This window comes from Emys orbicularis, chromosome 15 (genome assembly GCF_028017835.1).
Source record: "Emys orbicularis isolate rEmyOrb1 chromosome 15, rEmyOrb1.hap1, whole genome shotgun sequence".
Lineage (NCBI taxonomy): Eukaryota > Metazoa > Chordata > Testudines > Emydidae > Emys > Emys orbicularis.
Genome location: NC_088697.1, coordinates 14,664,024 through 14,671,523, shown reverse-complemented (window position 1 = coordinate 14,671,523; position 7,500 = coordinate 14,664,024). Strand labels below are relative to the sequence as shown.

Here is a 7,500-nt window from a genome sequence, read left to right as displayed (position 1 = left end):
CAACAATACTCGGATTGATCCCCTAGGCTGAGCTCCGGTTCTCACAGGCTCTGAAAAACCTGTCCTCAGAAATCTCCGCACACAGTTCTTAAAAGACAGGTCGAAAAAGCCAAACCCCCCCCCTTCAGTGGTACGAACCTGGAATCGCGTCCGACCTCGTGGTTCTCTCGGTCGGCCGAAGCGGCGTGTGGCGACCCCTTCCGGACATCCGCGAGACGACCGGCCATCAGGTCAACCCATTCGCTCCAATGGGGTTGACCTGGTGGCCGAGCGGGGACTTTGGACAATTTTTCGGACTTGGAAAAAATTTTCGGGGCTTGGAAAAAAAAAAAAATGTCAGCCCGCTTCCTCCGGGTTGACCTGGTGGCCGAGCGGGGACTTTGACAATCTTTCGGACTTGGAAAAATTTTTCGGGCTTGGAAAAAATTGTCAGCCCGCTTCCTCCGGGTTGACCTGGTGGCCGAGCGGGGACTTGGGCAATCTTTCGGACTTGGAAAAATTTTTCGGGCTTGGAAAAAAATTGTCAGCCCGCTTCCTCCGGGTTGACCTGGTGGCCGAGCGGGGACTTTGACAATCTTTCGGACTTGGAAAAATTTTTCGGGCTTGGAAAAAATTGTCAGCCCGCTTCCTCCGGGTTGACCTGGTGGCCGAGCGGGGACTTGGACAATCTTTCGGACTTGGAAAAATTTTTCGGGCTTGGAAAAAATTGTCAGCCCGCTTCCTCCGGGTTGACCTGGTGGCCGAGCGGGGACTTGGACAATCTTTCGGACTTGGAAAAATTTTTCGGGCTTGGAAAAAATTGTCAGCCCGCTTCCTCCGGGTTGACCTGGTGGCCGAGCGGGGACTTGGACAATCTTTCGGACTTGGAAAAATTTTTCGGGCTTGGAAAAAATTGTCAGCCCGCTTCCTCCGGGTTGACCTGGTGGCCGAGCGGGGACTTGGACAATCTTTCGGACTTGGAAAAAAAAATTTCAGCCCGCTTCCTCCGGGTTGACCTGGTGGCCGAGCATCTCACCGTCCCCGGACGCAGCGAGGGACTGCCTCCCGGCCGTCAGGATCGGGCCCCTGGAAGTCTGGGTGGGGTGCGGGGGGGGGGGGGGGAATTGCCCGACGCCTCCGAGGAGCGCTACCGGGGCGGGCCGGGCCCCCCCTGCTCGAAAAGGAAAAGAAGGATCGGGCCCACGAGAGACAGGGACCCGGCCGCCAGGCAGGCCGACCTGGGTTCACCGTCCCCGGCCGCAGCGAGGGACTGCCTCCCGGCTGACTGGATCGGGCCCCTGGAAGTCTGGAAAAAGTTTAACCCGACGCCTCCGAGGAGGGGGCGCCCAGGGAAGGAGGGAGAACCGGGTTGACCTGGCAAAGCGGCCACCAGGTATACCAGTTAAAACCTATGGGTTGACCCGGTGGCCGGAAAGCATACCGGCCAGCCAGGTGAACCCCGTTCGATTCCACGGGTTGACCTGGTGCCCGGGAGGGGACTCGGACGGTTCCCCCCGGGGTACGCCTTCCTCGGCCCGAAGGAACAGGGTGCGAACCAGGCGCGGGGGCGGGGCGGGGAACCGCTGGAACCGCTGGGGGACGGGGGACGGGGAGGGGGGGAATGGATCGGGCCTGCCGGGACCCGGCCGCCAGGCAAGCCGCCCCGGGCTCACCCTCCCTGGCCGCAGCGAGGGACTGCCCCCCCCCCCACCCCCGGCTGACAGGATCGGGCCCGCTGGAAGTCCGGGAAAATATTTTTCCCGACGCCGGAGGGAGGGGGGGGGGGAGGGGAAGGGGCTCTGACGGGCCAGCCCGGGCCCCGGAGCTTGAAAAGGAAAAAAAAGGATCGGGCCCGCGAGAGACGGGGGCCCTGCCGCACGGGGCAGTCCGACCGGGGCTCGCCGTGCGGCAGGCCCGGGCGCCGGCAGGGGAAAGCGGGCGAGGAGGCGCGGAGCCGGGTGCCTACGGCCATACCGGACCGAACGCCCCCGATCCCGTCCGATCTCGGAAGGTAAACCGTCCCGGGCCTGGCTAGTACTTGGATGGGTGACCGCCTGGGAATCCCAGGTGCCGTAGGCAGCTTTTCCCGGTCCGAGCCAGCTCTCTCTCCTTTTTCTGGGGAGGAAGGAGAAGGGGGGGGGGGGCGGGCCAGAAAGCCCCTCGTCGCTCCTGCCGAGTCGGAGGTCGCGGCCGCAGGTCACGGGTCGGGGCGCCTGGGGTCCGGCTCCCCCCAACACCCACCCGGCTTCCTCCGCGGAGGACCCCCGGCCACCGAAGCCGCTGGGGGAGACCCCGGGCATGGGGCGGACTGGCCCGGCCCCTCCCGGCCCCCCTGCGCCCGGCCGCCGGCCCGCGGGACCGCCCCGAATCCCCCCGCGGCCACCCAGGCGAGGCCTGGCCTGGAGGGCCCCACGGCGGGTGTCAGGCTCCCCGCCGCTTGCCCCACCGGGGACCCACGGCCACCGAAGCCGCTGGGGGGAGACCCCGGGCATGGGGCGGACTGGCGCGGCCCCTCCCGGCCCCCCTGCGCCCGGCCGCCGGCCCGCGGGACCGCCCCGAATCCCCCCGCGGCCACCCAGGCGAGGCCTGGCCTGGAGGGCCCCACGGCGGGTGTCAGGCTCCCCGCCGCTTGCCCCACCGGGGACCCACGGCCACCGAAGCCGCTGGGGGAGACCCCGGGCATGGGGCGGACTGGCCCGGCCCCTCCCGGCCCCCCTGCGCCCGGCCGCCGGCCCGCGGGACCGCCCCGAATCCCCCCCCGGCCACCCAGGCGAGGCCTGGCCTGGAGGGCCCCACGGCGGGTGTCAGGCTCCCCGCCGCTTGCCCCACCGGGGACCCACGGCCACCGAAGCCGCTGGGGGAGACCCCGGGCATGCGGCGGACTGGCCCGGACCCTCCCGGCCCCGCTGCGCCCGGCCGCCGGCCCGCGGGCCCGACCCGAATCCCCCCGCGGCCACCCAGGCGAGGCCTGGCCTGGAGGGCCCCACGGCGGGTCTGCAGCTCCCCCCGGGCTTCCTCCCCCGAGGACCCACGCCCCCCCTGAGCCGCAGGGGGAGACCCCGGGCCCGGGGCGGACTCGCTCGGGCCCCCCCCCTGCGCCCGGCCGCCGGCCCGCGGGACCGCCCCCGAATCCCCCCGCGGCCAGGCAGGAGAGGCCTGGCCTGGATGCCACGGAGGACCCGCGGCCCCCAAAGCCGCAGGAGGCGCCCCCGGCCCCGGGGCCGGTAAGCCCCGTGTCGCTCCCCCCCCCCTCACCCCCCCACCCCCCCCGCGCCTCGCTGCCGGGCACCGGGCACCGCCCCAGAGTCAGCCGCAGCCGGCCGGCCTGAGAGCTGCCCTCCTGTGTGAGACTACGTTGATACTAACCGGCCATCAGGCAGGTCAACCCCATTGCTAGACCTGGGTGGACCTGGTGGCCGAGCGGGGACTTAGGAAATTTTCCAGCCTTTTCCCGGGGCGTGACCTGTTGTCCCGGTGGGGACTTTGAAAATTTTACAGCCGCTTCCCGGGGCTTGACCGGTTGTCCTGAAGGCCCCCCACCCCCACCCCCACCCCCGGGCTCCTGCTCCCCTCTCCCCAGCCTCGGTGCTCCGCTCCCAGCCTCGGAGGCTCCCTCTCTGCGGCGGCTGCATCGCGTCCGAGGACGCTCACCCTCCGGAGGCTGGCTGTAAAGCCTGACACCCACCACCGCCGCCGCCCCGATTCTCCGAGGGGCGACTCTGAGGCCTCCCCCCACCCCCGGACCACCCTGGAGACGACTGCTAAGCCCCCACCCCCGGCCAGTCTAGGGGAAGACTGCTAAGCCTCTCCCCCCCCTGCCCCACCCACCCACACTGTCTGGGGGATGACTATTAAGCCTCCCCCCCGCCCAGCCTGGGGGAAGACTGTTAAGCCTCCCCCCCACCCACCCTGTCTGGGGGACGACTATTAAGCTTCCCCCCCGCCGGAGCGCCCGGGGGACGACTATTAAGCCTTCCCCCGGACTGCCCGGCGGACGACTGCGAAGCCTCCCGCTCAGCCTGGGGGAAGACTGTTAAGCCTCCCCCCCACCCACCCTGTCTGGGGGACGACTATTAAGCTTTCCCCTCCGGAGCGCCCGGGGGACGACTATTAAGCCTCCCCCGGACTGCCCGGGGGATGACTGCGAAGCCTCCCGCTTTGCCTGGGGGAAGACTGTTAAGCCTCCCCCCCCACCCACCCACCCACACTGTCTGGGGGACGACTGTTAAGCTTTCCCCCCCGGAGCGCCCGGGGGACGACTATTAAGCCTCCCCCGGACTGCCCGGGGGACGACTGCGAAGCCTCCCGCTCAGCCTGGGGGAAGACTGTTAAGCCTCCCCCCCCCCCACCCACCCACACTGTCTGGGGGACGACTATTAAGCTTTCCCCCCCGGAGCGCCCGGGGGACGACTATTAAGCCTTCCCCCGGACTGCCCGGGGGACGACTGCGAAGCCTCCCGCTCAGCCTGGGGGAAGACTGTTAAGCCTCCCCCCCACCCACCCTGTCTGGGGGACGACTATTAAGCTTTCCCCTCCGGAGCGCCCGGGGGACGACTATTAAGCCTTCCCCCGGACTGCCCGGGGGACGACTATTAAGCCTCCCCCGGACCTGCTCCATCTCGACTATTAAGCCCCCCTCTGTGGTCCTCAGGACCACTGCCGCGCGGCCCGCGGAGTGGGGTGACACCCGGGCCGCACAGCAAACCGGCCACCAGGTCAACCCATTGAATCCAATGGGTTGACCTGGTGGCCGGAAATCAAACCGGCCACCAGGTCAACCCATTAGATTCAGTGGGTTGACCTGGTGGCCGAGCGGGGACTTGGAAAATTTTACAGCCGCTTCCCCGGGGGTTGACCTGTTGTCCCGGTGGGGACTTTGAAATTTTTACAGCCGCTTCCCCGGGGGTTGACCGGTTGTCCTGAAGGCCCCCCACCCCACCCCCTCCCGGGCTCCTGCTCCCCTCTCCCCAGTCTCGGTGCTCCGCTCCCAGCCTCGGAGGCTGCCTCTCTGCGGCGGCTGCATCGCGTCCGAGGACGCTCACCCTCCGGAGGCTGGCTGTAAAGCCTGACACCCACCGCCGCCGCCGACCCGACTCTCCGAGGGACGACTCTGAGGCCTCCCCCCACCCCCGGACCACCCTGGAGACGACTGCTAAGCCTCCCCCACCGGACCGCCCGAGGGAAGACTGCTACGCCTCCCGCCAGCCCTTCCCCGCCCAGCCTAGGGGAAGACCGCTAAGCCTCCCCCCCCGCACAGTGTCTGGGGGACGACTATTAAGCCTTCCCCCCCCCCCGGAGCGCCCGGGGGACGACTATTAAGCCTTCCCCCGGACTGCCCGGGGGACGACTGCGAAGCCTCCCGCTCAGCCTGGGGGAAGACTGTTAAGCCTCCCCCCCACCCACCCTGTCTGGGGGACGACTATTAAGCTTTCCCCCCCGGAGCGCCCGGGGGACGACTATTAAGCCTTCCCCCGGACTGCCCGGGGGACGACTGCGAAGCCTCCCGCTCAGCCTGGGGGAAGACTGTTAAGCCTCCCCCCCACCCACCCACCCACACTGTCCTGGGGACGACTATTAAGCTTTCCCCCCCGGAGCGCCCGGGACACGACTATTAAGCCTTCCCCCGGACTGCCCGGGGGACGACTGCGAAGCCTCCCGCTCAGCCTGGGGGAAGACTGTTAAGCCTCCCCCCAGCCACCCACCCACCCTGTCTGGGGGGACGACTGTTAAGCTTTCCCCCCCGGAGCGCCCGGGGGACGACTATTAAGCCTCCCCCGGACTGCCCGGGGGATGACTGCGAAGCCTCCCGCTTTGCCTGGGGGAAGACTGTTAAGCCTCCCCCCCCATCCACCCACCCACACTGTCTGGGGGACGACTATTAAGCTTTCCCCCCCGGAGCGCCCGGGACACGACTATTAAGCCTTCCCCCGGACTGCCCGGGGGACGACTGCGAAGCCTCCCGCTCAGCCTGGGGGAAGACTGTTAAGCCTCCCCCCAGCTACCCACCCACCCTGTCTGGGGGGACGACTGTTAAGCTTTCCCCCCCGGAGCGCCCGGGGGACGACTATTAAGCCTCCCCCGGACTGCCCGGGGGACGACTGCGAAGCCTCCCGCTCAGCCTGGGGGAAGACTGTTAAGCCTCCCCCCCACCCACCCACCCACACTGTCTGGGGGACGACTATTAAGCTTTCCCCCCCGGAGCGCCCGGGGCACGACTATTAAGCCTTCCCCCGGACTGCCCGGGGGACGACTGCGAAGCCTCCCGCTCAGCCTGGGGGAAGACTGTTAAGCCTCCCCCCCACCCACCCACCCACACTGTCTGGGGGACGACTATTAAGCTTTCCCCCCCGGAGCGCCCGGGGCACGACTATTAAGCCTTCCCCCGGACTGCCCGGGGGACGACTGCGAAGCCTCCCGCTCAGCCTGGGGGAAGACTGTTAAGCCTCCCCCCCACCCACCCACCCACACTGTCCTGGGGACGACTATTAAGCTTCCCCCCCGCCGGAGCGCCCGGGGGACGACTATTAAGCCTTCCCCCGGACTGCCCGGCGGACGACTGCGAAGCCTCCCGCTCAGCCTGGGGGAAGACTGTTAAGCCTCCCCCCCACCCACCCTGTCTGGGGGACGACTATTAAGCTTTCCCCTCCGGAGCGCCCGGGGGACGACTATTAAGCCTCCCCCGGACTGCCCGGGGGATGACTGCGAAGCCTCCCGCTTTGCCTGGGGGAAGACTGTTAAGCCTCCCCCCCCACCCACCCACCCACACTGTCTGGGGGACGACTGTTAAGCTTTCCCCCCCGGAGCGCCCGGGGGACGACTATTAAGCCTCCCCCGGACTGCCCGGGGGACGACTGCGAAGCCTCCCGCTCAGCCTGGGGGAAGACTGTTAAGCCTCCCCCCCCCCCACCCACCCACACTGTCTGGGGGACGACTATTAAGCTTTCCCCCCCGGAGCGCCCGGGGGACGACTATTAAGCCTTCCCCCGGACTGCCCGGGGGACGACTGCGAAGCCTCCCGCTCAGCCTGGGGGAAGACTGTTAAGCCTCCCCCCCACCCACCCTGTCTGGGGGACGACTATTAAGCTTTCCCCTCCGGAGCGCCCGGGGGACGACTATTAAGCCTCCCCCGGACCTGCTCCATCTCGACTATTAAGCCCCCCTCTGTGGTCCTCAGGACCACTGCCGCGCGGCCCGCGGAGTGGGGTGACACCCGGGCCGCACAGCAAACCGGCCACCAGGTCAACCCATTGAATCCAATGGGTTGACCTGGTGGCCGGAAATCAAACCGGCCACCAGGTCAACCCATTAGATTCAGTGGGTTGACCTGGTGGCCGAGCGGGGACTTAGAAAATTTTACAGCCGCTTCCCCGGGGGTTGACCTGTTGTCCCGGTGGGGACTTTGAAATTTTTACAGCCGCTTCCCCGGGGGTTGACCGGTTGTCCTGAAGGCCCCCCACCCCACCCCCTCCCGGGCTCCTGCTCCCCTCTCCCCAGTCTCGGTGCTCCGCTCCCAGCCTCGGA

At 68.1% G+C, this 7,500-nt stretch overlaps 1 non-coding gene across 1 annotated transcript; it reads left to right on the top strand.

Moving 5' to 3' along the window:
• Window positions 1-1,939: 1,939 nt before the first annotated feature.
• Window positions 1,940-2,058, top strand: LOC135889590 (5S ribosomal RNA). Its single transcript, XR_010561935.1, has one exon. It is a non-coding gene; the product is annotated as a 5S ribosomal RNA (ribosomal RNA).
• The last annotated feature ends 5,442 nt before the right edge of the window (window positions 2,059-7,500 follow it).